Below are 24,435 nucleotides of genomic sequence, written 5' to 3'. Positions count from 1 at the left end.
ACTAAATTCTGAAAAGAACTAAGATACAAAAAAAAAAAAATGAAAGGCATGTTAGGCATAAAAAACAAAAGAAAAACTAAAAAACCAAACACATAATACTCACGTACACACACACACACACACACACACACACGCACGCACGCACGCACGCGCGCGCACACACACACACACACACACACACACACACACGAAATAGGATAATCACACACTGACAATAGAGGATAGTGTTTCCCAAACTCTGAAGCAAGTGCAAATATTTATTCAGTTACTTCATATAAAAATGGATTTCATGGAATAAAATTAAAAGGTATTTTTTTTTGTTAGTTCTGTTTTGCTTGTAACAAATTTAGTATTTCAGTTTTCCATTGGGCTAAAAGTTAAAATTTATTAGAATTTGTTCAAATGTCTTTTTTTTTTATCATTTTTTATTTTAATTTTAAATAGCTTGTTTTACATGTCAATCCCAGTTCCCTTTCCCTCCCCTCCTCCCGCACTCCCCTTCCCCCCTACCCTCCCACCCTATTGCCAAATCCTTCCACATAGGGGATATCTAGAGTCTGTCATTTTACTCTGGGTAGGGTCCAGGCACTCCCCTAAGAGTCCAGGCTGAGAGAGCATCCTTCTTTGTGCTATAGGCACACGAAGACTGTTTGTATACCAGGGATAGACACTGATCCACAGCTCAGGGCCCTATTGGTTGCCCAGGCCTTCTCGCTGACACTCACATTTGGGGGGGTCCAGATCAGTCCCATGCTGGCCTCCCCACTGTCAGTCTGGGGTCCAAGAGCTCTCCCCTGTTCAGATCAGCTGTCTCTGCTGGTTTTGCCAGCCCATTCTTTGCCAATTTGCTCATCACTCCTCTCTCTCTGTCACTGGGTTCCTTGGGTTCAGTTCAGTGATTAATTGTGTGTTTGCCTCTGCTTCCATCAGCCACAGGATGAAGGCTCCCGGATGGTTATAGACATCAAGTTCATTATCAGGAATGGGCATTCGAGGTGGTCTCTCCACTATTGCTTAGCTTGCCAATTGGTGTTATCCCTTTAGATCACTCGAGGTCGCTCTGGTGCCTGATCTGTATTCGATCCTATGATTCCCTCTTCCCCCTATTCTACCCCCACCCCCTCAACTTCCTGTTCCCCCATGACCAACTCTCTTCCTCTTCACCCCCTCTCTTCTTCCCAGGTCCCACTCCCTCCCACCCCTCGCCGTGTTCCCCATCCATTCAGGGGATCTTGTCTCCATCCTCTTCTCTTGGGTACTATGCATATATGCATATCTTTTAGGTTCTTTCCTGTTTCTCAGACTCTCTATCAGTGGAAGTGCAGACTGGCACTATCCTGATCCATGTCTAAAATCCATATATGAGTGAGTACATACCATGTTTGTCTTTTTGCGACTGGGTTACCTAACTCAGGATGGTTTCTTCCAGTGCTATCCATTTCCCTGCGAATTTCAAGATTCCATTGTTTTTTTCTGCTGAGTAATACTCCATTGTGTAAATGTACCACATTTTCTCTATCCATTCTTCAGTTGAGGGGCATCTAGGTTGCTTCCAGGTTCTGGCTATTACAAATAATGCTGCTATGAACATAGTGGAGCAGATGCCCTTGTTGTATGAACTTGCCTCATTTGGATATATGCCTAAGAGTGGAATTGCTGGGTCTAGTGGTATATTAATTCCCATTTTCCTGAGGAATCTCCATACTGATTTCCAAAGAGGCTGTATGAGTCGGCACTCCCACCAGCAGTGGAGGAGTGTTCCTCTCTCTCCACATCCTCTCCAGCATAAATTGTCTTCGGTGTTTTTGATTTTAGCCATTCTGACAGGAGTAAGATGGTATCTCAGAGTTGTTTTGATTTGCATTTCCCTGATGGCTAAGGATGTTGAGCACTTTCTTAAGTGTCTCTTGGCCATTTTAGCTTCCTCTACTGAGAATTCTCTATTTAGCTCTGTACCCCACCTTTTAATTGGATCCTTTGGTGTTTTGGAGACTTGTTTCTTGAGTTCTTTGTAAATTTTGGAGATTAGCCCTCTGTCAGATGTAGGGTTAGTGAATATCTTTTCCCATTCTGTGGCCTGCCTTTTTGTCTTTTTGACTGTGTCCTTTGCCTTACAGAAGCTTTTTAGTTTCAGAAGGTCCCATTTGTTAATTGTCGATCTCAGTGCCTGTGCCACTGGTGTTATGTTTAGGAAGTGGTCTCCTGTACCAACTCGTTGAAGAGTATCTCCCACTTTCTCTTCTAAAAGTTTCAGTGTGGCTGGATGTATGTTGAGATCTTTGATCCATTTGGACTTAAGTTTTGTACAAGGCGATAAACATGGATCTATCTGCAGTCTTCTGCATACCAGTACCCAGTTATGCCAGCACCATTTGTTGAAGATGCTTTCTTTTTTCCATTGTACAGTTTTAGCTTCTTTGTCAAAAATCAAGTGTTCATAGGTGTGTGGGTTAAAATTAGAGCTTTCGATTCGGTTCCATTGGTCTACCTGCCTATTTTTGTGCCAATACCAAGCTGTTTTCAGGACTATAGCTCTATAATAGAGCTTGAAGTCAGGTATGGTGATGCCTCCTGAAGTTCCTTTATTGTATAGGGATGTTTTAGCTATCCTGGGCCTTTTGTTTTTCCATATAAAGTTGATTAATGTTCTTTCCAGGTCCTTGAAGAATTGTGATGGAATTTTGATAGGGATTGCATTGAATCTGTAGACTGCTTTTGGCAAGATTGCCATTTTTATTATGTTGATCCTACCAATCCAAGAGCATGGGAGATCTTTCCATTTTCTGGTATCTTCTTTGATTTCTTACTTTAAAGACACAAAGTTCTTGATATACAGGTCTTTAATTTCCTTGGTTAACATTATCCCCAGATATTTGATGCTGTTTTTGGCTATTGTAAAGGGTGATGTTTCTCTGATTTCTTTCTCAGTCACTTCATCATCTGTATATAATAGGGCCACTGATTTTTTTGAGTTTACCTTGTATCCTGCCACATTGCTGAAGGTGTTTATCAGCTCTAGGAGTTAATAATTGTCATTTATCAGAGCGAATAAGTCTGGAAGGCATATCTTGTCACTCTTTAAACCCAAATCATTTGAAGTATTTTGTAGAGGATATTTATACATGGAAATGTATAAACGGAAATTTCTCTGTCCTGCTCTGTCCCTAGCAACTTCTAAATAATTATTAATGCATGACCAATGGCTCAGGCATATTACTAACTAACTCTTACATTTAAATTAGCCCATATTTCTATGTTTTGCCATGTGGCTCAACACTCATTACCTCATTTTCTACATGTCCTGCTTGTTTGGCTGTTGCCTGGCTTCTCTTCCTACTCTGTCTCTCCTTATTTGAATTCTCAGTTTGATTGTTCTGCCTAACCTTATCCTGCTTGGATATTGGCCAAACAGCTTTTAATATTAACCAATGAGAGCAATGCATATTCACAGTGTACAGAAAGATCATCCCACAGCAGGGATGAATAAAGATATCCGCTGAAAATATGAAGCACATGCTTGGAATCATTGTCAATCAGTGTACTAAAACCATGAAGGGACCATGGGGCTTCCTGTTTCATATTTTAATTTAATGCACACAAATAACTATTTCATTCAAAATTAGACTTTGTATACTTAAAAATTGGATTTTTAGACAGTTACTTTAATTAGTTATTCATTCTTTTTTTATTTTGTTTTTGGGTGTCATCACTCCTTGAAGTAGTAGGTTAATGATGGGCCATGGTTAGAAGTAGCTGTGACTGATAAGGGTTTGAACAGTAGGAGAATCAGTACTTAATAACCAAAAGTAAGCACTTAGCTCTACTCCCTGTTATAATGAGTAAGTTATTGTTGTTATTAGTTACTGTCATGTTCTTATGCTTAGAAAATGCAGTAGGAATTGAGGGTTGGCCTTACAGATACAAGGGACTATACTGCTTAAACCTTTGCTGCTTCATTTACCTGACTTACTGTCTTGCAAGTGAAATGAGGTCTCTTATCAAACAATGGTGTATTCAGTGTTACCTTCCTTATGGTCAACATCCCTTGGCAGCTTCTGTTCTACCAGGGGAAAGAACCAGGTCTTAACCTGTGCTTACCTGAAGGGTTGGTGATGGGAATGTCCTCCTGCATATATGTTCCTCTTATTGGTTGATGAATAAAACACTGGTTGTCTTGTAGGCAGGTAGGAAGTATGAACAGGGCTACTAGACGAGGAGAATTGTGGGGAGAGGATGGAGAGAGTGAGCTATCAAAGAGATGCCATGTAGTCACCTGAAGGAGTAACAGGTTCAGGCATTCTCAGAAATAATAATTAAGAGAGAACTAGCCAGTAAGAAGCCTGAGCCATTGTCCAAACAGTTTATAATTAATATAGTGCCTCTGCGTGTTTATTTGGGACTGAAGGGCAGCAGGACCAGGTGGGAAAGAAATTTCATGTACAGGTTGGCATGACCCTTGACACATGTTCTCTGACATCAGGAGGGGTTAGATGGGTGGGTGACAGCCTCTTTATGGAAGACTGAGGAGCCACACGACATTCAGGACATGATGACAGGTTCTTCCTTCACTTTTGGGGGGTTTGTTTTACTCAGGAATTTCAGAAGCATCTTAGAGGAACATATCCCACTCTAAGGGATGTTATCTGATGCCACTGAAAAAAGAGTCCTAGGTGGAAGCGTAAGGACACCAAAAAACGGATACCGAGAAGTCATTGGAAACCTGATGCATTTTTTTTCAATGTCAACACATGCTGTCTGAGAAAAACACTCATTTTCATAAAAAGTCATTACTGATAATGAATCTGAAATTCAAGTCAAGTGTATCTAAAAACCAAGAACCAAGAAATTAGGAAACAATTCAATTTTACTGTTTATGAGACCATTAAATTATGGAAATGAGTTGATTTAAAATACCCCCACACCAAACCTGATGATAAACCATTTCATTTGAATCATGTATTGTAATTAAAGTAAGATTATGATGTATCATAAATTGTTATATGTGTTACAGTCTTTGGTATATGTAAATATTATACATGTGCTAAGAGATAAATTTTTAAATATGTATGCATGGTAGTGTTTTGCATATAGTATTTAATTTACAGATTGATGTTTCCATGATTATCCACCTTAAAGAAAGAACAAAAGCAAAGCCAATAGAATTGGTAAAAGCACACGATGACATAAATAGCTTTGCATTTAGAAAAGGATACATTTTTATAGCCAGGATCATTCTTTAAAACTAGGAAGAGATGCATTTCTAAGTTGTGAAGGCTTCTTGAGTGGGTCCTTGCAAATACTGCAATGACTGTGTAGTGAAAAGTAGGTTTAATTGATTAGATTTAAGAGAGACTTAATAACAGAAGCATTTCAGAATAAGTTGTCTTGAACAGTCACAGTTGCTAACTTAGCTTGGGATGTACTGGGTCTTCCTGATAATTCTTAAGTTTATATTTCTGCTCAATTCATAGGACATGATTTTGCCCACAGTATTTCATATACGTTATTTCAATTTGTTTATTGTATCTAAAATAAAACACTTTTTATGTTAATAGGAAAAGTAAATAATGCATCTTAAAAACCTAAGGTTTAAAGAGGAAATGGTGCTGGGGAGAAAGATGGCTTAGCTTTTAGGTGCGCTGACTGCTCTTCCATTCCCAGCACTGACTCCTAACTGTCTGTAACTTCAGTTTCAGGGGATTCTGCAACCTCTTCCAGCCTCTGTGAGCACAACATGCATGCGGTGCACAGACATACCTATACAATCAAAACCCACACATATAGAATTAAAAAAAAGAGGGAGGAACAGCAGCGTATTAGAGGCATTTCACAGGGGGCAAATAAACTCTTGAGGGGGCTCTCCAGATCTGTGAGGGATGTTACTCACACCGTTATGAACTCCCCAGTTCAAGTCCATCAGAATTCAAGTTCTGTTCTTCAGTGACTTGCAACAATTCAACCAGAACTTAGGCTGTAGCTTTCAACATGTTGTACAGGAGGTAGTTTGAATTACAGACAGAAAAGCTGAAAAAGATACATTTGGGAAATTACCTGTATTTTTGGAAATTTAAAAACATGTGTTCTCAAAATTCTATCTTCAGATATGAACTCTCATAGCTAATTTGTAGTTTAAAAATAATTAAATGCATATATGTATTTGTATATTCATATATATATTAATGAATATAACCCATTTTGAGTCATATAACGTTACTTGTATATATGTTTTCAGGGCTAATTGTAACAATTAATGAAAAAAGAGGTTATGAATTTGAAAGAGACTGGGAGAGAAATATGAAGGGGTTTGCAGAGGAGAAAGAGACGAGAAATGTTGTAATTAAAATAGAGCCTAAAAAATAATAATAATTAAATGCAAAAAAATTATATCAGTTATTAAAAAGAACCAACAGCTAGTATTTAGTTACTCAGTTAGCTTTATATCTAGTATTTATTTATTTATTTTTGCTTCTATAAAGTGTCTATAGGCTCTCTATGTAAACCTCTAGAACTGTAAAGTTACCACTTTGGAAATCACATGGATAAAAATGGGCCTGGTGTATTTTCTTGTAGCCACGGCCATTAGAAGACAGAGGCAGGAGGATCAGTAGTTTATGGTTACCCTTGGCAACAGAATGAGTTTGAGGCTAACCTGGGTTACACGAGACCTGGTCTCAAAAAAACAAAACAAAACAATAACAAAACAAAACAAACAACAAACAAACCCAAAACCTGTCAGTAGCAAAAATCCATTTTTAAAAAAAGTTGGTAAAATAAATATACAAAACTTGAGGAAACTCTTCTAAATTTATGTGTTTCAAGAAACCATTGTTGAAATATTCTGTCTTTATATAGAGATACATTGACAATGGCAGTTCTTAGAGGACTGAAAAAGAGCATGAGGGTGGCTGAGCAGTGTTTGCTCACACATGAGTCAACACATGAATAGTCTCATCTCTTTCTCTTTTATTTTTATTTTTTTGAACCATTGAGGTTTTTTGGCGTTACTTACAGGAATATGGGTGAGGGGTAACTTCCAGGAGCACAAATGACTCAAAGACAGCCGCATCACCAAATCCCACCCCAGCAGAGAAAGGCATTATGACAGTGGAGTGGGAGGGAGAAAGTGATTATTTCTTCCCTGGTTGAAATAATTTCTTTTGGTTCCAGGCATGGATACTTCTGGCACTCAAACATTTATTTCTTGAGAGGACATGTGACAGGCTGGTGATGGTTTTATGTAGGAAACTAGTTCTGGAACAAGATGTAACTACTTCTGGACCATCGATAGCTGTTGCATGTGTAAGAAATCTAAGGATGTTCTTTTCTCTCAGTGTTATCGGAACAGGGGAAAATGTGACCTCAGGTATCTTCATGCACTAAAAGGTGCCTGAGCCCGGCCCACTCTGTCTTCGTCATTAGAAACAAGAGCTCAATCTCTCTTGTCTAATTCCTCAAAGAACAGTTAAGGATGTGGAGAGCATTCCTGCATCCTTTCATACATAGTTTGTAAAAATTTGTGATCCCCATGAGTACATCAAACCCCCAGAATACCATCTGAAGACTGTTTGTATTAACCTGTTCCAGTTGCAGTAACAAAATACCACAGATGAGGTGATTGAAACAACAAAATATCTTTTCCTCATAGTTTGAAGGCTAGACTCTTAGATGGTTAATCATAATCGTCACTTTATTGGGATGAGAAATACCCAGGAGATTAACAAAGCAAGTCCTTGGTTTATCTGTTGATGTTTTCAGAGTCAATTAGATCCTGAAGGTCCAATGTAATAAATATATCAGTCATTTGATGAGGTCATAATGCAAGGGCTGTAGGGAAGTAGTGAAAGGTAAGAGGTTGACCAGTTGGAGGAAGTAAGTCAATAGGGATGTGTCCTTGGACACACTGCTTTGCCTGTCCCCTTCCTGCACTCCCCCTTTCTGTTTCTTGTCATCATTACGTTATGCCCAAACATGAAGTCAAATATCCATGCACTGAGCCTTCTCAAACATTAGAAAAAATAAACATTTCTCCCTTTAAGTTGATTGTGTCTGGTGTTTTGTCACAGTGACAAGAGGTACACAAATTCCCAGGTCAAAGTGCTGGAAAGGTTGATATCTGGTGAGGCATTGCTCCTTGGTGCGAAGATGGCTGTTTTCTCTTTGAATCCACATAGTGCCTTTTTGTTTTCACATGTGTACATCCATAGTGTCTCTCATCTTGTTATTAGGAAATTCCTCCTGTGAGGTAGAGTCCTATACTTAGGACATTATTTAAGGTTCATTACGTTTTTAAAGGCCATATCATCAAAGGCAGATTTGCAGACTAGGGTTTCAACATGTGTTTTCAGACAACACAATTCACTCTGTAGCAACAATACTGCTGGGATTCCCGCTGCACAGGATACCCCTTGCACAGGACACCCAATGCACAGGATATCCACTGTGCAGGACACTCACTGTGCAGGATACCCATTGCTCACCATCATTTAGGAGGTTCCTTTATCTAGGTGAAGATGAGGTTTCAATCCAACTTTGTCTTATTGGGAGCACGTGTTCTAGACAAATGTACTATGCTGGGGTGAAATGAAGTATGGCTGCATATTTTCTTTACATATTCTGTTTCACAACAACTGCACATACCTGTAAGAAACTGATGCTAAGTTGCCTTCCAGGTTCAGGTTTTCAAGGTTACTTTTGAATTTTTGTCTATCTATCTATCTATCTATCTATCTATCTATCTATCTATCTATCTATCTATCTAATCTTTTAAAAAATTTAGATTAGAAACCAGCTTATTTTACATGTCAGTCCCAGTTCCCTCTCCTTCCCCTCCTCCCCTGTCCCCCCCCAACCCTCCTATGCCATCCCCTTTCTGCTCCCCAGGGAGGGTGAGGCCTTGAATGGGGGATCTTCAAAATCTGTCATATCATTTGGAGCAGGGCCTAAGTCCTCCCCATGTGTCTAGGCTGACAGAGTATCCCCCTATATGGAATGGGCTCCTAGAGTCCATTCTTATACTAGGGATACATACTGATCCACTGCCAGAGGCCCCATAGATAGCCCAGGCCTCTTAACTGACACCCACGTTTAGGGAGTCTGGATTGGTTCCATACTGGTTTCCTAGCTATCAGTCTGGGGTTCATTAACTCCCCCTTGTTCAGGTCAGCTGTTTCTGTGGGTTTCTCCAGCCTGGCCTAGACCCCTTTGCTCATCACTTCTTCATCTTTGCAACTGGATTCCAGGAGTTTGGATCAGTGTTTAGCTGTGGATGTCTGCTTCTGCTTCAATCAGCTACTGGATGAAAGCTCTAGGATGGCATATAAGGTAGTGATCAATCTCATTACATGGGATGCATGTTTAAGGTAGCCTCTCCACTATTGCTTAGATTCTTAGTTGGGGTCATCCTTGTAGATCTCTGATTCCCCTAGTGCCAGATTTCTCTTTAAACCTATAATGGCTCCCTCTATTATGGTATCTCTTTTCTTGCTCTCCTCTATTCTTCCTCTGACTCAATCTTCCTGCTCCCTCATGTCCTCCTCTCACCAAGTCTTCTACCTTTCTCTTTCTCCTAACTCCCTCTCATGTCTTCCACGCTCCCAATTAGCTCAGGAGATCTTGTCCCTTTCCCCTTCTCAAGAGGACCATGTATGTCTCTGTTAGGGTCCTCCTTGTTTCCTAGCTTCTCTGGTGGTATGCATTGTAGGCTGGTAATTCTTTGCTCTATGTCTAAAATCCATATATGAGTGAGTACATACCATGTTTGTCTTTTTGTGACTGGGTTACCTCACTCAGGATGATTTCTTCAAGTTCCATCCATTTGCCTGTGAATTTCAAGATTCCATTGTTTTTTTTTTCTCCACCAATAGTACTCCATTGTGTAAATGTACCACATTTTCTTTTCCATTCTTCAGTTGAGGGGCATCTAGATTGCTTCCAGGTTCTGGCTATTACAAATAATGCTGCTATGGACATAGTTGAACAAATGTCCTTGTTGTATGAATGTGCATCTTTTGGGTATATGACATAGAGTGGAATTGCTGCATCTTATGGTAGACTGATTCCCATTATCCCAAGGAACTGCTGTACTGATTTCCAAAGTGGCTATACGAGTTTGCACTCCCACCAGTAGTGGAGGAGTATTCCCTGTTTTCCACATCCTTTCCAACACAAACTGGTTTTGGTGTTTTTGATTTATTCATTCAGACAGGAGCAAGATGGTATCTCAGAGTTATTTTGATTTGCATTTCCCTGATGGCTAAGGATGTTGAGCACTTTAAGTGCCTCTCAGCCATTTTAGATTCATCTATTGAAAAATTCTCTATTTAGTTCTGTACCCCATTTTTTTAAATCGGATTATTTGGTGTTTTGGTGACTAACTTCTTGAGTTATTTGTAAGTTTTGGAGATCATCCCTCTGACAGATGTTGGTGAATATCTTTTCCCATTCTGTGGGCTTCCATTTTGTCTAGTTGACTGTGTCCTTTGCCTTACAGAAGCTTCTCAGTTTCAGGAGGCCGCATTTATTAATTGTGGATCTCAGTATCTGTGCTACTGGTGTTATGTTCAGGAAGCAGTGTCCAGTACAAATTTGTTCAAGGGTACATCTCACTTTCTCTTCTAACAGGTTCAGTGTGGCTGGATTTATGTTGAGGTCTTTGATCCATTTGGACTCAAGTTTTGTGCATGGTGATAGACATGGATCGATCTACAGTCTTCTACATGCCAGCATCCAGTTATGCCAGCACCATTTGTTGAAGATGCTTTCTTTTTTTCCATTGTATAATTTTAGCTTCTTTGTCAAAAATCAGGTGTTTGTAGGTGTGTGGGTCCATCCATATCAGGATTTTCAATTTGACTTCCTTGATCTACCTGTCTATTTTTGTGCCAATATCAAGCTGTTTTCAGGACTATAGCTCTATAATAGAGCTTGAAGTCAGGGATGGTGATGCCTCCAGAAGCTCCTTTGTTGTACAGGATTGTTTTGGCTATCCTGGGTATTTTGTTTTCCCATATAAAGTTGAGTATTGTTCTTTCAAGGTCTGTGAGGAATTGTGTTGGGATTTTGATGGGAATTGCATTGAATCTGTAGATTGCTTTTGGCAAAATTGTCATTTTTACTATGTTGATCTTACCTATCCAAGAGCAGGGAAGATCTTTCCTTTTTCTGGTATCTTCTTTAATTTCTTTCTTTAAAGATTCAAAGTTCTTGTTATACAGGTCTTTCAATTCTTTCATTAGCATTACCCCAAGATATTTTATGTTGTTTGTGGCTATTGTAAAGGGCGATGTTTCTTTGATTTCTTTCTCAGTCCATTTATCATCTGTATATAGTAGGGCTACTGATTTTTTTGAGTTAATCTTGTATCCTGCCACTTTGCTGAAGGTGTTATCAGCTGTAGGAGTTCCCTTGTAGAGTTTTTGGGTCAGTTATGTAAACTATCATATCATCTGCAAATAGTGAAAGTTTGACTTCTTCGTTTCCAATTTGTATTCCTTGATCTTCTTTTGTTGTCTTATTGCTCTAGCTAGAACTTTAAGTACAATATTGAAGAGATATGAAGAGATTTGACAGTCTTATTTTGTTCCTGATTCTAGAGGAATCACATTGAATTTCTCTCCATTTAGTTTGATGTTGGCTGTTGGTTTGCTGCATATTGCCTTTATTATGTTTAGGTATGTTCCTGTTATCCCTGATCTCTCTAATACCTTTATCATTAAGTGTTCTTGGATTTTGTCAAAGGCTTTTTTTATGCATCTAGTGAGATAATCATGTGGTTTTTCTTTTTCAGTTTATTTATATGGTGGATTACATTGATGGATTTTCATATGTTGAACCATCCCTGTAATCCTGGGATGGAGTCTACTTGATCATGATGGATGATTTTTCTGATGATTCTTGGATTCGATTTGCCAGTTTTTTATTGAGTATTTTTGCATCAATGTTCATGAGGGAAATTGGTTTGTAGTTCTCTTTCTTAGTTGTGTCTTTGTGTGGCTTCAGTACCAAGCTAATTGTAGCCTCATAAAAAGAGGTTGGCAATGATCCTTCTGCTTCTGTTGTGTGGAACACTTTGAGGAGACTTGGTATTAGCTGTTTTTTGAATTTCTGGTAGAATTCTGCACTGAGGCCATCTGGACCTGGCCTTTTTTTGGTTGGGAGACTTTTGATGACTGCTTCTATTTCCTTAGGGGTTTTAGGTTTATTTAAATTGCTTATCTGTTCTTTATTTAATTTTGGCAAGTGATATCTATCCAGAAAATTGTCCATTTCCTTTAAATTTCCCAATTTTGTTTAGTACAGGTTTTCAAAGTATGACCTGATGATTCTCTGTATTTCCTTAGTGTCCATTGTTTTGTTCCCCTTTTCATTTATGATTTTGTTAATTTGCATGTTCTCTCTCTGCCTTTTGGTTAGTTTGGATAAAGGTTTGTCTATCTTGTTGATTTTCTTGAAGAACCAACTCTTTGTTACATCAATTCTTTGTAGTTTTTTCTTTGCAGTTTTGACTTTATTGATTTCATCCCTCAATTTGATTATTTCCTGACATCTACTCCTCTGGGGTGAGTTTGCTTCCTTTTTGTTCTAGAGCTTTCAGTTGTGCTGCTAATTATCCAGTTTTTTTCATGTGGTCTCTTAGTGCTATGAACTTTCCTGTTAGCACTGCTTTCAAAGTGTCCCATAAGTTTGGGAATGTTGTGTCTTTATTCTCATTGAATTCTAGGAAGTCTTTAATTTCTTTTTTATTTCTTACTTGACCAGGAATGATGCAATTGCACATTGTTCAATTTCCAGGTGTTTGTGGGGTTTCTTCAATTTGTGTCTTTGTTGAATTCTAACTTTAAAGCATGATGGTCTGATAAGATACAGGGGGTTATTCCAAAAATTTTGGTACCTATTGAGGTTTTCTATATTACTGAGTGTGTGGTCGATTTTAGAGAATGTTCCATGTGAGCTGAGAAGAAGGTATATTATTTTATGTTTGGATGGACTGTTCTATAGATGTCTGTTAAATCCAATTGAGTCATAACCTCTGTTAGTTCCTTTGCTTCTTTGTTGAGTTTCTGTCTAGTATTCCTCTCTAGTGGTGCTAGTGGGGTGTTGAAGTCTTCCACTATAAGTGTGCGAGGTATTATGTGTGATCTGAGTTTTAGTAATGTTTCTTTTACGAATGTGGATGCCATTGTATTTGGGACATATATGTTCATAATTGAGACTATTTCTTGATGTATTTCTCATGTGATGAGTATGAAATGCCCTCCTTCATCTCTTTTGATTGATTTTAGTTTAAAGTCTAATTTGTTAGATATTAGGATTGCTACCCCTGCTTGTTTCTTGGGTCCATTTGATTGGAAAATCTTTTCCCAACCCTTAATTCTGAAGTAGCGTCTGTGTTTGAAGCTGAGCTGTATTTCTTGTATGCAGCAGATGTATGGATTCTGTCTTTGAATCCATTTTGTTAGCCTGTGTCTTTTTTTGGGTGAGTTAAGAATTAATATTGAGGGATATTAATGATTATTGATTGCTCATTCTTGTTTGTTTTGGAATGGTTGTTGTTGTTGGAATTGTATGTGGATCTCCACCCATGGTTTCTTTTGCCTGTTGGTGAAGTGGGATTATCTATTTCCTATGTTTTTCTGGTTGTAGTTAACTTCCTTGAGTTGGAGTTTTCTTTCCAGAACTTTCTATAGAGCTGGATTAATAGATATGTATTGTTTAAATCTGGTTTTGTCATGGAATATCTTGTTTTCTCCATTTACAGTGATTGCAATCTTTGCTGGGTATAGTAGTCTGGGCTGGAATTTGTGGTCTCTTAGAGTTTGTAGAATATCTATCCAGGACCTTCTGGCTTTCAGGGTTTCCATGGAGAAGTCAGGTATATTTCTGATAGGTTTGCTTTTATATGTTACTTGGCCTTTTTCCTTTGCTGCTCTTAATATTCTTTCTTTATTCTTTATGTTTGGTGCTTTGGTTATTATGTGGTGAGGGTACTTTATTTGTTGTCCACTCTATTTGGTGTTCCATAAGCTTCTTGTACTTTCATTGGCATGTCTTTCTTTAGGTTGGAGAAGTTTTCATCTATGATTTTGTTGAGTATGTTTTCTGCACCTTTGAGTTGGATTTCTTCATCTTCTATACCTATTATTCTTAAGTTTGGTCTTTTCACGGTGTCCCATATTTCCTGGATATTTTGGGTTAGGGATTTGTTCGACTTAAGATTTTCTTTGATTGATTAATCTATTTCTCCCTGTGTATATTCAGTGCCTGGGATTCTCTCTTCCATCTATTGTATTCTGTTGGCTGTGCTTGTGTCTGTAGTTTCTGAGTCTTTACCCAGCTTTTCTATTTTTAGCATTCCCTCAGACTGTGTTTTTTAAAAATTGTCTCTATTTCAACTTTCAAACATTGCACTGTTTGAATTGTTTGTTGCAATTTTTGGTTTGTCTTTTCCTCCATTTCTTGATTTTTTGTTATTTTTTCTTTCATTTCTTTAAGGGATTTTCTCATTACCTCTTTAACTGCCTCTATCATCTTCATAAGGTTGTTTTTAGGGTTGCTCTCTTCTGCTTCATCTGTGTTGGAATGTTCAGGTCTTGCTGGTGTAGAGTCCCTAGACTCTGGTGGCATCATATTTCTTTCTGTTGTTGACTGAGTTCTTATACTGTCATCTTTCCATTCCTTCTTCCAGTGGGTACTGGTGGGGTCTCTCCCTCTCCTGATGGTTACAGGACCAGGGTTCTCTTCTGGTGGATGCAAGCAGGTCCAATACTCCAATGGTTCTCCTTTTCCCATGGGTGGAGGTGGGAGTAGTTGGTAGACTCAGGATGGGCTGTTCCACATGGATGGGTTTCTTTGTATATAGGCACCAAGTCTTAGGAGGTTCTAAGCAGGGCTCTGGAAGGTGAGCCAAAAACAGGCCCACGCTTGCCTCCTCTCTTGGGTGGAGGCGGGACTAGGATTTCGGCAGACTCTAGATAGCCTGGTCCATCTGGACATTTCTCCAATGTGCAGTCCCGGGCCTCAGGAGGCTCCAAGCAGGGCACCAGAAGATGGGGAATTTTCGTCATTTTTATGTTTCCTGAACATTTTTACTTTTTGAAATGGTGAGAGAAATTACTTAGTAATTACTAAACTGTCTTGAGTGGGCAGGTTAACTGTAGAAATGACTGTCTCTCTAATGGCTTTAAATATATATCTTCCTTTAACAGCCCATAGAAGGAATATCTACCCCCATCTGCTTGCCATTTCCTATTGATTGAAATAGTTATTCATTGAAGAGAGCTGAGCATTAGGAACTCACAGTACCCATCTTTTCCTCAGAGTTATCAAAAACTTTATGTGTAATAATACCGCTTTACAGGTTTTTATAGGAGAAAGCAATTTTCTCTCAAGAGAATTGTAATTCTGAAGTCACAGGCAAAAAGTACACTGATATTTAAGCTGATTTTTCTGCACAGCTTTTTTTTGTCTGTGTGTGTCATTGACAATAAGGATCAGTGTGGGCTGCTGATAGCAGTTTCTATGCCTGAATTGGTGTGATCACAGACCACTGGCTCCTGCCAAACACCGTCTAAGTATAGCAGGCTCTTGATAAATGTGAATGCCTTAGTGACAGGTTTAAATGTTAAAGCATAATGTTAAAGCTCTCTGCCCCAAGAACAATTTAGCATGAACCAAACTTTCTAGGCATTGTTCTGGAGCCCTTCCTTCATCTGGCCATTCTCTACTGGAGCTTTGTTGCTTTGGAGAGAGCACATACAGGAAGAATAATAGCTTTCCCCTCCACCCGCCATTTCTATGTCTACCAGTGTCTAGCACCTAGTGAGTATGCACTAGATGCTTGCAAGGTTGAATGTTGCCAATAAATGCAACCGGCCAAGCTGCTGATGACTGTAAGAGATAGCAGGTGCAGGACGGCACTCAGGCACCAATTGCTGGAATCTTTAGGAAATAAACAGGGAAGAGCTGCAAACAAGTTGTCCCATGAGGCAAGTGATGGCAGAAAAACCACTTGTTTCAGTAGCAAACAGAGGGAAGAAACTTTAGAATTCAGCAGAGGAGGGGAGAGTCCAGAGTCTGTTCTGAAGGACTTGGTCTCGATTGTGGAGTGCTGTGCACACAGTGAAGAGTGATGGACACACAGAAGTTAGAACTGTGGCTTCAGACAGAGAGTGCTAGAGGAAAGTGACACACAGAACCAGAACATTAACAAGGGGAGAGAAAGAGGGAGAGGGAGAGGAGAGGGAGGGAGAGAGGAAGAGAGAGAGAGAATGAGAGAGAGTCCATAACTGCCATGCTGGCAGAGGGAATGGAAGAGAGGAGAGGGATATATATCTATATAGCTATATCTGTTTATGTATATGTATATATAAACATATATGTATTATACATAATATGTATGAATACATACACACACACACATAGGAGTAGTGTAAACCCTCTTTTCTCAGCACTTGATAATGCAGTGCCAAGAAGCCATTTAAAAAAGATGCTTGATGGCTGGGCGGTGGTGATGCACACTTTTAATTCCAGTACTTGGGAGGCAGAGGCAGGTGGATCTCTGAGTTTGAGGCCAGCCTGGTCTACAGAGTGAGTTAAAAAAGACCTTTCCTGAGTTAGTGGCTACTTGATTATAGAGGCAAATATTCTGTACCCCTGTATGACACATTATCAAATCCCAGGGCATGTGTCAGACTATTCTATGAAACCCAGACTGCAGAATTCCTCTAGTCAGAGAGAAAATGGAAGTTAGGCCCATGCAGTGTTCTCTGTCTTCCATGTTGTAGATCAGGTCTGAGCTGCAGAAAGAATGAAATTTACTGATTCTCCAGGAGAGGGATGAGCCGTGGTGCTCAAGGGTACTGGACTCTCAGATGTGACACTGAGATTGCTTGCTGACATCCTTACCCAGTATCTAGAGACTTGAAAACATCTCTGTTTATAATACCCAGTGCCAGGCCCACAAATACAAGAAAGATCAACACAGGAGGCAGAGTACCACACTGGCTCTGCTTTGACCAGAGACATCAGCACAAACGAACAGGAAAAGAAAATAAAGAGGTAAAAAGACAAGCTCTGCAACTAATGGCAAAGACAGTCGGTACGTGTTCTCAGTCAGTGTTTACACACATACAATTGGCACATGTGCTCAGTCAGTGTTTACACACATACAATTGGCACATGTGCTTAGTCAGTGTCAACACACATAAGTCTGCACCTGGGTTCAGGTCATTGTCCACACACATACAGTCTGCACCTGTGCTCAGCCAATGTCTACATACACAGTCTGTTGCACCTGGGTTCAGGAGACTAATTGCATGAAGACAGATGCTGTTTAGTATGTAATTTTAATTTTGTGGATGATTTTGTCCTCTCTGTTCTCTATGCCCCTCCTTCTGCTCCTCTGTCTTGAGGTAGGAAGAGACAGTGTGGCTCAAGGCTTGAGCCTTCCTGTGTCAGCTTCTCAGGTGATGGGATTAGTTTGGACTGTGCCACTACACTTCCCTGTTGTCCTATCAGGAATCACTAGTCTGAGCTGTCTTTCTCTCTGTTCCTACCCTTAGTGATTGATATTGTAGTACATACCTACTCTACCTTGTTCCTTTGTCCCATCTCCATAAAGAGATGTTTCCTGTGGGAGCTGCTTCCCAAATTACCTCACTGAGGCTCAATATTAATTATAAATGCTCGGTCAATGGTTCAGGATTCTTACTAACTCTTTTTTTTATATTTTATTTTCCCGTTTAAATTTAGATAAGAAACGAGGTTGCTTCACAAGTCAGTTCCAGGTCCCTCTCCCATTCCCTCCCCTCCTCCCGTGCCCTCCCCCAACCCCCCCCCCCGTTATCCCCTCATTCCCCCAGGGAGGGTGAGGCCCTCCATGGGGGTGTCCATAGTCTGTCATTTCATATAGGGCAGGGCCTAGACCCTTCCCCAAGAGTTCAGGGTGAGAGTGCACCTCACATTGTTCTATGGGAGTCCAAAGTCCATGTGTATACTTGGGATGGGTACTGATCTGCTGCCCAAGGCTCAATAGATTACCTAGGCCTCCTCACTGACACCCAGATTCAGGGGGTCTTGATCAGTCCCATGCTGGATTCCCAGGCTGATGCCTGGGATTCAAGAGTTAACCTTTGTCTGGTCAGCTGTTTCTGGGGGTTAAACCAGCCCAGTCTTAATCCCTTTGATCATCAGTCCTCCCTCTCTGTTACTGGATTTCTTGAGTTCAGCTCAGTACTTAACCAAGGGAGTCTGCCTCTTCTTCGATCAGCCACTAAATGAAGTTTCTGTTTCCCAGACTCTCTGGCCATAGGATTGTAGGCTGGCCCTCCCCAGATTTATGTCTAAAATCCATATATGAGAGAGTACATGCCATGTTTCTCTTTTTGTGACTGGGTTACCTCACTCAGGATGGTTTCTTCTAGTGTCATCCATTTGCCTGCGAATCCCATGATTCCATTATTTTTTTCTGCTGAATAGTACTCCATTGTGTAGATGTACCACATTTTCTCTATCCACTCTTCGGGTGAGGGACATCTAGGTTGCTTCCAAGTTCTGGCTATTACAAATAAAGCTGCTATGAACATAGTGGAACAGACATCTTTGTTGTATGAATGGGCATCTTTTGGATATATGCCTAAGAGTGGAGTTGCTGGGTCTTGTGGTAGGTTTATTCCCATTTTTCTGAGGAATCTCCATACTGATTTCCAAAGTGGCTGAACCAGTTGGCACTCCCACCAGCAATGGAGGAGTGTCCCCCTTTCACCACATCCTCTCCAGTATAAATTGTCATTGGTGTTTTTGATTTTAGCCATTCTGACAGGAGTGAGATGGTATCTGAGAGTTGTTTTGATTTGCATTTCCCGGATGGCTAAGGATGTTGAGCACTTTCTCAAGTGCCTCTCAGCCATTTTAGACTCCTCTATTGAAAACTCTCTATTTAGTTCTGCAGCCCACTTTTTAATAGGGTCCTTTGGTGTTTTGGAGACTTGCTTCTTGAGTTCTTTGTAAATTTTGGAGATCAACCCTCTGTCAGATGTGGGATTAGTGAATATTTTTTCCCATTCTGTGGGCTGCCTTTTTGTCTTGCTGACTGTGTCCTTTGCCTTACAGAAGCTTCTCAGTTTCAGTAGGTCCCATTTATTAATTGTTGATCTCACTGTCTGTGCTAGTGGTGTTATGTTCAGGAAGCTGTCTCCTGTACCAATTCGTTCAAGGGTACCACCCACTTTCTCTTTTAAGAGGTTCAGTGTGGCTGGATTTATGTTGAGGCCTTTGATCCATTTGGACTTAAGTTTTGTGCATGGCGATAAACATGGATGGATCCGCATTCTTCTACATGCCAGTCTCCAATTATGCCAGCACCATTTGTTGAAGATGCTTTCTTTATTCCATTGTATATTTTTAGCTTCTTTGTCAAAGATCAGATGTTCGATCATGTGTGGGTTAATACCCGGGTTTTCAATTCGATTCCATTGGTCTACCTGTCTATTTTTGTGCCAATACCAAGCTGTTTTCAGGACTATAGCTCTGTAATAGAGCTCGAGGTCAGGAATGGTGATGCCTCCGGACATTGCCTTGTTGAACAGGGTTGTTTTGGCTATCCTGGGTCTTTTGTTTTTCCATAAAAAATTGATTATTGTTCTTTCAAGGTCTGTGAAGAATTGTGCTGGTATTTTAATGGGGATTGCATTGAATCTGTAGACTGCTTTTGGCAGGATTGCCATTTTTACTACATTGATCCTACCTATCCAAGAGCATGGGAGATCTTTCCATTTTCTGAGGGCTTCTTTAATTTCTTTCTTTAAAGATTCAAAGTTCTTACGATACAGGTCTTTCACTTGTTTGGTTAGCGTTACCCCAAGGTATTTTATGTTGTTTGTGGCAATTGTAAAGGGTGATGTTTCTCTGATTTCTCTTTCAGCCCTTTTATCATCTGTATATAGTAGGGCTACTGATTTTCTTGAGTTGATCTTGTAGCCTGCCACTTTGCTAAAGGTGTTAATCAGCTGTAATAGTTCCCTGGTAGAGTTCTTTGGGTCATTGATGTAAACTATCATGTAGTCTGCAAACAGTGAAAGTTTGACCTCTTCCTTCTCAATTTGTATCCCCTTGATCCCCCTTTGTTGTCGTATGGCAATAGCTAGAACTTCAAGTACCATGTTGAAAAGGTATGGAGAGAGTGGACAGCCTTGTTTTGTTCCTGATTTTAGAGGAATTGCGTTGAGTTTCTGTCCATTTAGTTTGATGTTGGCTGTTGGTCTACTGTATATAGCTTTTATTATGTTTAAGTATGTCCCTGTTATCCCAGATCTCTCCAAGACCTTTATCATGAAGGGGTGTTGGATTTTGTCAAAGGCTTTTTCAGCATCTAGTGAGATGATCATGTGATTTTTGTTTTTCAGCTTGTTTATATGGTGGATTACGTTGATGGATTTTCGTATGTTGAACCATCCCTGCATCCCTGGGATGAAACCTACTTGATCGTGGTGAATGATTGTTTTAATGTGTTCTTGGATCCGATTTGCCAGTATTTTATTGAGTATTTTTGCATCAATGTTCATGAGGGATATTGGTCTGAAGTTCTCTTTCTTAGTTGTATCTTTGTGTGGCTTGGGGATCAAGGTTATTGAAGCCTCATAGAAAGAGTTTGGCAAAGACCCTTCTGCTTCTATTGTGTGGAACACTTTGAGAAGAATTGGTATAAGCTGTTCTTTGAATTTCTGGTAGAATTCTGCACTGAGGCCATCTGGACCTGGACTTTTTTTGATTGGGAGACTTTTGATGACAGCTTCTATTTCCATAGGGGTTATAGGTCTATTTAAATTGCTTATCTGTTCTTGATTTAGTTTTGGCAAATGATAGCTGTCCAGGAAGTCATCTATTTCTTTTAAATTTTCGAATTTTGTGGAGTACAGGTTTTTAAAGTATGACCTAATGATTCTCTGGATTTCCTCAGAGTCTGTTGTTATGTCCCCCTTTTCATTTCTGATTTTGTTAATTTGCGTGTTCACTCTCTGCTGTTTGGTAAGTTTGGACAAAGGTTGTCTATCTTGTTGATTTTCTCAAAGAACCAACTCTTCGTTGCATTGATTCTTTGTGTTGTTTTCCTGGTTTCTACTTTATTGATTTCAGCCCTCAATTTGATTATTTCCTGGCGTCTACTCCTCCTGGGGGAGTTTGCTTCTTTGTGTTCTAGAGCTTTCAGCTGTGATGTTAATTCTCTGGTATAACTGTTCTCCTGTTTCTTCATGTGAGCACTTAGTGCTATGAACTTCCCCCCGTAGCACTGCTTTCAAAGTGTCCCATAGGTTTGGGTATGCTGTGTCTTCATTCTCATTGAATTCGAGGAAGTCTTTAATTTCTTTTTTTTTATTTCCTCTTTGACCCAGGGATGGTGCAGTTGAGCATTATTCAATTTCCATGAGTTTGTAGGTTTTCTGCAATTTGTGTTGTTGTTGAATTCTAATTTTAAGGCATGGTGGTCTGATAAGATGCATGGAGTTATTCCAATTTTTTGTAGCTGCTGAGGTTTGATATGTTGCCAAGTATGTGGTCGATTTTTGAGAAGGTTCCATGTGGTGGTGAGAAGAAGGTATATTCTTTTTTATGTGGATGAAATGTTCTATAGATATCTGTTAATCCCAGTTGGGTCATTACTTCTATTAGACCCTTTGCTTCTTTGTTGAGTTTCTGTCTGGTATTCCTGTCTAGTGGTGAGAGTGGTGTGTTGAAATCTCCCACTATAACTGTGTGGGGCTTTAGATGAGATTTAAGTTCTAATAATGTTTCTTTAACGAATGTGGATGCCTTTGTATTTGGGGCATAGATGTTCAGGATAGACACTTCATCTTGGTGGGTTTCACCTGTGATGAGTATGTAATGACCTCCTTCATCTCTTTTGATTGATTTTATTTTAAAGTCTAGTTTGTTAGATATTAGGAATGCTACCCCTGCTTGTTTCTTGGGTCCATTTGATTGAAAAATTTTTCCCAACCTTTAACTCTCAGGTAATGTCTGTCTTTGAGGGTGAGTTGTGTTTCTTGTATGCAGCAGAAGGAAGGGTTCTGTCTTCAAATCCATTCTGCTAGTCTGTGTCTTTTTATGGGTGAGTTAAGGCCATTAATATTGAGGGATATTAATGACCATTCATTGCTCATCCTTCTTCGATTTGCGATGGTTGTTGTTGGTGGAATTATGTGTGGAATTTCACCCCTTTGTTCTTTTGGCTGTTGGTAGAGAGGGATTCTCTAATGCTTATGTTTTTCTGGTTGTAGTTAGCTTCCTTGTGTTGGATTTTTCCTTCCAAAATTTTCTGTAGGGCTGGGTTAGTGGACACATATTGCTTGAATCTAGTTTTGTCATGGAATATCTTGTTTTCTCCATCTATAGTGATTGAGAGCTTTGCCGGGTATAGTAGTCTGGGCTGGCATCCATGGTTTCTTAGTGTAGGTAGAATATCTATCCAGGACCTTCTGGCTTTCAGAGTTTCCATGGAGAAATCAGGTGTAATTCTGATAGGTCTGCCTTTATATGTTACTTGACCTTTTTCCTTAGCTGCTCTTAATATTCTTTCTTTATTCTGTAGGTTTGGGGTCTTGATTATTATGTGGCGAGGGGATTTTTTTTGTGGTCCACTCTATTTGGTGTTCTGTAGGCTTCTTGTACCTTCATTGGCATGTCTTTCTTAAGGTTGGGAAAGTTTTCTTCTATGATTTTGTTGAATATGCCTTCTGCCCCTTTGAGGTGGATTTCTTCTCCTTCTTCTATACCTATTATTCTTAGGTTTGGTCTTTTCATGGTGTCCCATATTTCCTGGATGTTTTGTGTTAAGGATTTGTTGGATTTAAGGTTTTCTTTGGTTGATAAATCCTTTTCTCCTAGTGTATCTTCAACACTTGAGATTCTCTCTTCTATCTCTTCTATTCTGTTGGTAATGCTTGTATTGGTAGTGCCTGACTGTTTGTCCAGCTTTTCTATTTTCTGCCTTTCTTCAGATTGTGTTTTTTTAAATGTCTCTATTTCAGTTTTCAACCCTTGCAGTGTTTGCATTGCTTCTTGCAATTTTCTGTTTATCTGTTCGTCCATTTGTTGCCTATTATGAATTTTTTGGTTTGTTCTTTCTTCCATTTCTTGCATTTTTTTGGTTTGCTTTTTGTTCCATTTCTTGCATTTTGTGCTTTGTTTCTTCTTCCATTTCCTGCCTTTTTTGGTTTGTTTCTTCTTCCAATTTTTTCATTTTTTGCTCTGTTTTTCTACCATTTCTTGCATTTTTTGCTTTGTTTCTTCTTCCATTTCCTGCCTTTTTTTGGTATGTTTCTTCTTCCAATTCTTGCATTTTTTGGTTTGTTTTTTCTTCCATTTCTTGCATTTTTTGCTTCATTTCTTCTTCCATTTCCTGCCTTTTTTGGTTTATTTTTTATCCAATTCTTGCATTTTTTGGTTTGTTTTTTCTTTCATTTCTTTGAGGGATTTTCCAATATCCTCTTTTAGGGCCTCTATCATTTTCATGAAAGTGCTTTTAAGGTCGTTCTCTTCTGCTTCGTCCGCATTGGAATGTTGGGGTCTTGCTGGTGTGGAGTCTCTAGAATCTGGCGGTGTCATATTTGTTTTTCTGTTGCTGACTGTGTTTTTGTATTGTCTCTTTCCCATCTCTTCTTCTAGTAGATGCAGAAAGAGCCCCTTACTAGTCTGGGTACCAGAGTTCCCTTTTGGTGGGTGCTATCAAGTCCAATAATCTGGTGGTTCTTCTATTCCTTGTCCAAATGCTGGTCCCGTGGGTGGAGAAGAAGAGGAATCTGGGGCGCTTAGCCTCCTGCTCCCCTGGACCCTATGCTGGGTTCTGTTGTACCTGATCCAGAACAGCTACTCCCCTGGTCTCCCTGCCCCCTCTGGTTTCCTGGTCTCGTTGGTGGGAGAGAAGATCTGGAGTCTGGGGTGCTTGGCTCCCACCGGGATTGGGAACTCTGTGCAGTTCCCAGGCGATCTGCAGGCACTGGAACACAGGCCGGGAAGCCGGCCTGTTTACTTGATGCTGCCAGAGGAACAGCTGCTTCCCTGGACTCCCAGCCTCCTCTCCTCTTACTAACTCTTACACTTAAATTAACCCATATTTCTTTTCCATGCTTTGCCATGTGGCTCATGGCTTATTACCTCATATTCTACATGTCCTGCTTCTTTGGCAGCTGACTGGTGTCTCCTGACTCTGTCCTCCTTCCCATCATTCTCAGTTTGGCTTTCCCACTTGACTTTCTGCTCAGCTACTGGACTGTCAGCTTTTCATGAGCCAATGAGAGTAATACATATTCATAGCGTAGAAGAGGATTAGTCCACAGCACTCCAAAGCTACTGGATTTAAAGGAGTGACTTTTAAAACCACATTGGTTATCACTGAACTTTCATGGTGAGCCTGCCTAGTTGTGTGCACTCTTCAAGGTAGTA

The sequence above is a fragment of the Mesocricetus auratus genome, unplaced genomic scaffold (assembly GCF_017639785.1).
Source record: "Mesocricetus auratus isolate SY011 unplaced genomic scaffold, BCM_Maur_2.0 Super-Scaffold_100006, whole genome shotgun sequence".
NCBI classification, from domain to species: domain Eukaryota; kingdom Metazoa; phylum Chordata; class Mammalia; order Rodentia; family Cricetidae; genus Mesocricetus; species Mesocricetus auratus.
The sequence above is the reverse complement of the archived record's forward strand: the minus strand, read 5'-3'. Positions refer to the sequence as shown.